Source organism: Grammomys surdaster, unplaced genomic scaffold (genome assembly GCF_004785775.1).
Source record: "Grammomys surdaster isolate TR1022 unplaced genomic scaffold, NIH_TR_1.0 325, whole genome shotgun sequence".
Lineage (NCBI taxonomy): Eukaryota > Metazoa > Chordata > Mammalia > Rodentia > Muridae > Grammomys > Grammomys surdaster.
Window position 1 is genome coordinate 3,608,091 of NW_021604744.1, and position 7,814 is coordinate 3,615,904.

General features: G+C 36.3%; 1 protein-coding gene across 3 annotated transcripts in view; it reads right to left on the reverse strand.

Annotated features, from left to right (window-relative positions):
- Magi2 (membrane associated guanylate kinase, WW and PDZ domain containing 2) overlaps positions 1 to 7,814 on the reverse strand; it is a 1,345,877-nt gene that overhangs the window by 960,398 nt on the left and 377,665 nt on the right. The gene's annotated exons all lie outside the window — the stretch shown is intronic.

Here is a 7,814-nt window from a genome sequence, read left to right on the forward strand (position 1 = left end):
CTGATAAGAGCCTGATATGGATGTCTCCTCAGAGGTCTTCAAGAGTCTGACATATTCAGAGGCAGATGCTCACAACTAGCCATTGAACTGATCATGGGGTTCTCAATAGAGGAGTTAGAGTGAAGACTGAAGGAGCTGAAAGGATTTGCAGCACCATGAGGAGAGCAACAATACCAACCAACCATAGCTCCCAGGGTCTAAACCACCAGTCTGGGAGCACTTAGGGGGGGATCCAGGGCTTCAACTGAATATGTAAGAGTGGAGGGCCCTGCTGGGCATAGGTGGAAGAAGAGAACCTTGACCTCATGAAGGGTGGATGCCCCAGGGGGTGGGAGTTTTGAGGGTGGGGAGGTGGGAGTGGGGGGGAGTAGATAGAGGTTACATCCACAGAGAAGAAGGAGGAGGGGTGAGGGGATTGGGGGTTCCGGGGTGGGTGGGGGATGGGGTAAGGGGACAACATAGGAAATGTAAATAAAACATCCAATAAAAAAAAATGTAAGGCAAACAACGTCCATTCAATATACAAAAGCAGATCTATCAGAATTGTGCCTGAATTCTCAATGGAGACTTTAAAAGCTAGAAGGACTTGGTCGTGTCTTATATCCTCTAAGAAAACAGCCTAAGATGTCAACCTAGATTAATATTCTGAGAAAAAGTCTCAATCACTATAGATGGAGAAAAAAAGATATTCAAAGACAAAACTAAATTTAAATATTATCTATCCACAAATCCTCCCCTTCAGGAAAAAACTGAAGGAAAACTCTAACTCAAGACAGTTAACTACACATAAGAAATAAATATTTCCATACCATTGAAATAAAAAAAAACACACATGAGTATACACACACACACACACACACACACACACACTGCACCAACATCAAAATATCTCAATATCAATGGACTCAATTCCCCAATAAAAAGACACAGGAATAATGGTTGTGAAAACAGGATCCATCATTCTGTTGCATAAAGAAACAATGATAGACAGTACCTCAAAATAAAGGGCTATGAAAAAAGTTTTCTAAGAAAACAGACCCAAAAGTGAAGCTGGAGTAGCCATTATAATATCTAATGAAATACTTTCAACACAAATTAATCATAAGAAATGAGGAAGAGCACTTTATACTTAAGAAAGGAAAAATTATCAAAATGCTCCTTAATTCTGAATATATATACCCCAAACACAAAGGTACATACAGTCATAAAAAGGAACATTACTCAAGTTGAAACCACACATTGAGCCTCAAACATTAATGGTTGTAGACCCCACTCTCATCAACGGACAGATCATCAAGACTGAAACTAAACAGAGAAATAATGAAACTATCAGAGGTTGTGAAACAAATGGACCTAATAGATATCTATAGAACCTTTCACCCAAACACAAAAGGATATATCTTCTTTACAGCACCTCATGGAACATTCTCCCAAACTGAACATATGTTTGGTCAAAAAGCAAGCCTCAACAGGTACAGAAGAATTGAAATCACTCCTCGTATCTTATCAAACCACCATAGGTTAAAGTGGACTTCAACAACAACAGAAACAACAAAAAGCCTACAAACTCAGAAAAAAAAACCAAGCAAACAAACAAAAGAAACCTGAACAACTCTTTATTCAACCATCACTGAGTCAGGGAAGAAATAAAAAAAAAGAAATTAAAGACTTTCTAGAATTCAATAAAAATTAGGGTATAACATATCAAAACTTATGGAACATGATGAAGTTATTACAAAGAGGAAAGTTCATAGCACTAAATGCCTTCATAAACTGATTGAAGAATTCTCATATTAGCAATTTATAAGTGCCTGAAAGCTCTAGAACAAAAGGATTCAAACATACACAAGAGGAGTAGACAAAATGAAATAACCAAATGCAGGGCTGAAATCAATCAATTAGAAACCAAGAGAATAATATGAAGAATCAAGGAAACCAAAAGCTGGTTCTTTGAAAAAATCAACAAGATAGACAAACCTTTAGCTAAACTAACTAAAAGGCAGCATGTTAGTATCCAAATGAACACACTCAGAAAAGGGAGACCTAACAACACTGAGGAAATTAAAAGAATCATTAGGTTCTACTTCAAAAGGCTATACTACACAGAATTAGAAAATCTAAACAAAAAGGATTATATTCTAGATAGATACCATTTAAATCAAAATTAGGTAAGCGATTTAAACAGCTGAATAAGCCCCAAGGAAATAGAAGCAGACATTAAAATCTCCCAGTCAAAAAAAAAAAAAAAAGCCCAGGAACAAATGGTTTTAGTGCAGAATTCTACCACACTTTCGAGAAAGAACTAATAACAATACTACTCAAAATATTCCACAAGACAGAAACAGAAACAACTTTGCCAAACTCATTTTATGAGATCACAGTCACCCGGATACCTAAACCACACAAAGACTCAAAAAAATAAAAAAGAGAATTTCAGACATTATGAACATTAATGCAAAAATATTCAATAAAATATCACAAACAAATCCAAGAACACATCAAAACCAGCATCCAACATGAGCAAGTAGGCTTCATATCAGGGGCACAGGAATTGCTCAATATACAAAAATCCATCAATGTAATCCACCATATCAACAAGCTGAAAGAAAAAGAATCACATGATCATCTCATTAGATGCTGAAAATGCCTCAGACAAAAATCCAACACCCCTTTATGTTAAATGTCTTAGAGAGACAAAAGATACAAGTCACATACATAACATAATTAAAGCAATATAGAACAAGCCAATAGCCAACACCAAATTAAATGCAGTGCAACTTAAAACAACTCCACTAAAGTCAGGGACAAGACAAGGCTGCCCACTTTTTCTCTATCTATTCAACATAGAACTTATGTTATATCTAGAGCAACAAGACAACTAAAAGATACCAAGAAGAGACAAATTAGAATGGAAAAAGTCAAAGTATTTCTATTTGCATATGATATAATAGTATATAAAAGTGACCCTAAAAATTTTCACCAGAGCTGGGCAGTGGTGGTGCACACCTTTAATCCCAGCATTTGGGAGGCAGAGGCAGGCGGATTCTGAGTTCGAGGCCAGCCTGGTCTACAAAGTGAGTTCCAGGGCAACCAGAGCTATACAGAGAAACCCTGTCTTGAAAAAAAACAAAACAAAAAAATTTACCAGAGAACGCCTACACTTCATAAACAACTTCAAAAATTGATTGAGTAAAAAATCAACTAAAAAAAAAATCAGTAGCCATACTTTATATAGACCATATATGTGATGAAAAGGAAATTAGGGAAACAAAATTCTTTACATAAGCCACAAATAATATAAAATATCTTGGTGTAACTTTAAGCAAGCAGGTGAAAGACCTGTATGACAAGATCTTCAAGACTTTGAAGAAAGAAACTAAGGACTATATCAGAAAATAGAAAGCTCTCCTCTGCTTTTATGGAAAAACAAAAATCTCATGATAGACAAAACTATCATGCACAAACAAAACAAAGAAACAAACAAACAAAACCCCCAAAATGAAAACAAAGTAAAACAAATTCTTTGGGCATCACCATCCCTGATTTCAAGCTATACTACAGAGCAATAGTAATACAAATTGCATGGTTTTGCCATAAAAACAGACATATTACTCAATAGAATAGAATCAAAGACCCCAAAATAAACCTACACACCTATGGAACAATTGATATTTGACACAGAACTATATTTGACAAACTAAACAATGGAAAGAAGAAAGCAATTTCAACAAATGGTGCTGGTCTAATTAGATGTTTGCATTATCGCAGATAGAATCATGTCTATTGCCCTGTACCAAACAAGTCCAAGTGGATCAAAGACCTCAATATAAAACCAGACACACTAAATCTAATATAAGAGAACTTGGAGAATGGCCTTGAAGTCATTGGCATAGGAGACAACTTCCTGAAGAGAACACTGATACCACAGGTACTAGATCTCCAATTAATAAGTGGGAATCATGAAACTAAAAAGCATCTGTGAGCTAAAGTACACTGTCAATAGACAAAATAGCAGCCTACAAAATGGGAAAAGTGTTTACTAATTCTCAGAGACTGAACCACCAAACAAATAGCACACAGGGTCTGTGTTCTAGCACCAACCCCTCATTTCTAGCCGTCATGCATATTGGTCTCCATGTGGGTCGCATACCGAGTAGAGCAGGGGCTGTCACAGACTCTGTTGCCTGCCACTGAAGCCCCTACAAGACCTGCTTGGCTGGACCTCAGTGGGGGAGGACGTGCATATTCCCAATGGGAATAGATGTCCCAGGGTGGGATGGTGTCTAAGGCAGTGTTTTCCTTTTCTAAGGAGAGGGGAGGAAGTAGTGGGACAAGTGACACATAAGGGGATGACTGGGAGGAGAGGGGGGGCTGTGATTGAGATGTCATGTGAATAAAAACAAAACCAAATTATAAAAAACAAAACCTTTGTATTCAGCAAATAAAGCCATTTACAAGAGTTATTTACTGTAAAATGGCATCTACAGATACAATCTACATTGATGGGAAGTCAGACCAGTGGGTTCCTGGGGTTGTCTGCTTATAAAGGACAAGAAGAAAACTTTCAGACATGACAAAACATCTTACATCTTACTCAAGCTAATATATATATGCTAAAATATATTGAAATGTATGCTTAAGTGGTTAGAGAGATAGCTCAGCAGTTAAGAGCAATTGTTGCCTTTTCAAAAGACAGCAGTTTCATTCCCAGTATACTTGCAGGGACTCACAACAGCCTGCAACTTTAACTCCAGGAAGCTGGACAATTTATGGCCTTTGAAAACTCATACAGAAAAATGGCTCACATAAACTCATGCACACATACATGCACACACACATAAAATTAATAAATATTCTAAAATATGAGTATATTTTATTATTTCCCAGTTATATTCAGTAGTTAATTTAAAAAGCATGCATTTATATTCATTATCATTGGACAGTATTATGAATTGACTCACATAGAGTGTAATCTTTTGAGATTAGATTTCTCCATTAACCATGATGTACCGACACCTATGTAAAGCCTTGGAGGATGGGAACTCATGCAGGGCTGCTGGATGTCTGCAGCAATGGTGAAGGAGAGGGGATGTGTTCAGTAATGAAAGCACAAGACACCCCTGACAGAATCCGGAGCTCTCTTTACTTCACTGAGGTATTTCAAGGAATGTAGGCATATGTCAAATGGCATTAAAAATAGTATTCTTGATTTTGATACCATAGTAATAAAACCATAAAAAGTGTAATTATTGGGGCAAATTTGGTACAGTATTCACATATATTCAGGATCTTTCAGTATTTTTTTCAAATGTCCTGTGTAGTTCTAGTCATCTTTAAATGATTTAGAAAGAATTAATTAACATATTCAATTTGCTAGGTATATAATACTGTGGGTTAAATTATGTGGTCTTTCCAAAATTTTATTGAATTTCAACTCAGCTACATGTCTGATTGTAACCTTGTTTATAGATTAGGCTGTTAAATATGTAATTAATGCTACGTGAGTTCATTGGAATGGTTCCTCATGCAGTGTGATGAGTCACTTGTAAGGAGAGTCATATAAAAAGAAAGCATGGACCATCAGAAGGCAACTGCCTAAAACAAGCCAACCAATGATACATCAAATGACTTGGTCTTGAACATCAAGACTGAACTGTAAGAAAATAAATATCAGTGGTTTAAGGCACACATTCATTCTCTTGAAGTGCTCACAAGGGAGCAGAAGTGGCTAATTATCAGTATGGTTGTCTTCAAACTTAGAGTTCCTACAAACAAGTTAAGGATGTGCTTTTTGGTTACCTTCCAGAGGAAACGAAATCTTAGCGACTTTATGAAGTTTGTTCAAGTTTACAAAAGCAGCAGGATTTAGAATTCGCCCTGCTCTGCTCAACTTGTCACTGCTTGATGCTGATAACACAGTCTTGGAGTCAGGATTGATTTTAAGGCATTGAGAGAAAAGAGAAAACGACCATGTAATTCTGATCATTAAAATCTCAAGCCAAATACCTTCTAAACTTAAATACTTTGGAGAAGAAGCATGTTGCCTCACTGCAGGGATATTTAGTAGATTCAGCATGTTTTGTAATAGCCAATTACACGTTCCATGAAATGGCAGCTGAGGTTTTTCTATTTAAATTCTAGGGTGGGGTAATCATCTTATTTTCTTTTTAAATTGAGTAAGATCAAAGTTGGAGTCTCACAAAATACTCATTTGAATGACTATACAATAAATAAGAGGAAGGAATGAGAGTATTTTTTTCCCATTTGTGAACAAGAATGAAGGAGGAGTTTAATGTTTGCAAATGTCTTCATTAGAACAAAGATATTATAGCAGCCAGTAAGTCGTTTATTGGTTGCCTTATAACTATTTAATAAACTACATCAGTGAAACCTTTGAAATGTAAAAGATATTCAATTCACTACAAACAGTGTATTTTATGATATAAAAGGATTAACATATTAAATTGTGGTTCATTAAAATTCAGGTAAAACAACGTGATATAAGAAATAAATATCATATCTGACTTAGTTTGGGTTACAATTGCTATGATTCAACGCCATGACCAAAAGCAAGTAGGGGAGAAAACAGTTCATTTGGACCCTTTTCAGAACAAGAATTCAAATAGGGAGAAAACTTGGAGACAGGAGCTGGTACTAGGGAGGTGTTCTGCTTATGGGCTTGCTCATCATGGCTCTTTGGAGACAGGAGCTGTTACTAGGGAGGTGTTCTGCTTATTGGATTGCTCATCATGGCTCTGCCTGCTTTTCTTATAGATCTCAGAACCACCTCCCCAGGGATGGCAAGACCCACAATGGGCCTGGATCTTTCCCCATGAATCACCAATTAAGATCATACCCAAAGGCTTGCCTACAGCCCAATCTTCTGGAGGCATTTCTTATTTGGAATTGCTCCTCTAGATAACTCCAGTCTATGTCAAGCTGACATAAAATTAGCCAACACAGTATCTATACATAAAGGGAATACTCATGTTCACAATGATATCAAAAATACAAAAATAATGGAGTACATTTCAATATTGACCCAAGCTTTTAGAAAAGTAATGGCAATAAACTATGTTATATTTCAATGCACAAGCAGAAACATAAAACAAAAACTGACCAAATAAAACTAGTAACATATTCAAGGTATATATTTACAAACTTATTTAAAAGTAATAAGATCTTTGAAACAAATAAATATGCATATAAAATCCTATATGGGCTATTTGAGTCATTTAAATAGGAGTAGAACTTTATAAACATTATTCTATCTAGTATTACTAGTAAGGGTCAAATCACTTATAATCTATAATTCTTACAATCTCTACTGACCTTGATTACTTAACTAAATTCTTCCCCACATTTTAAAGGATGTTTGTAGTTTCATGAGAACAGTGTCTTCTGGTGTGTGGTATGGTAACTGTGCCATGGAAGCTGTGGAAGCAAAAATCTCTAACTCTGCACTGTGGAAATGGAAGTCAGTTAACTGTGATGCTATGTTAGTATCTTAACAAAGTGTCAAAATGAAAGTGTCAAAGCATGGGCGTGGGTGTGAGACTGCTATGTCCTGCATTTTAAAGGAGGCACATATATGTCACGTTAATATAGCTCTATAAAGTCAGCACTCTTAGATTTTCATTTTAATTTATAAAATAAACTATTTAGGGCCGTAGAGATGGTTAAGAGCATTGGCTGCTCTTCCAGAGGTCCTGAGTTCAGTTCCCAGCAAACACATGGTGGCTCCCAACCATCTGTAAAAGGAGAGAGAGAGAGAGAGAGAGAGAGAGAGAGAGAGAGAGAGAGAGAGAGAGAGA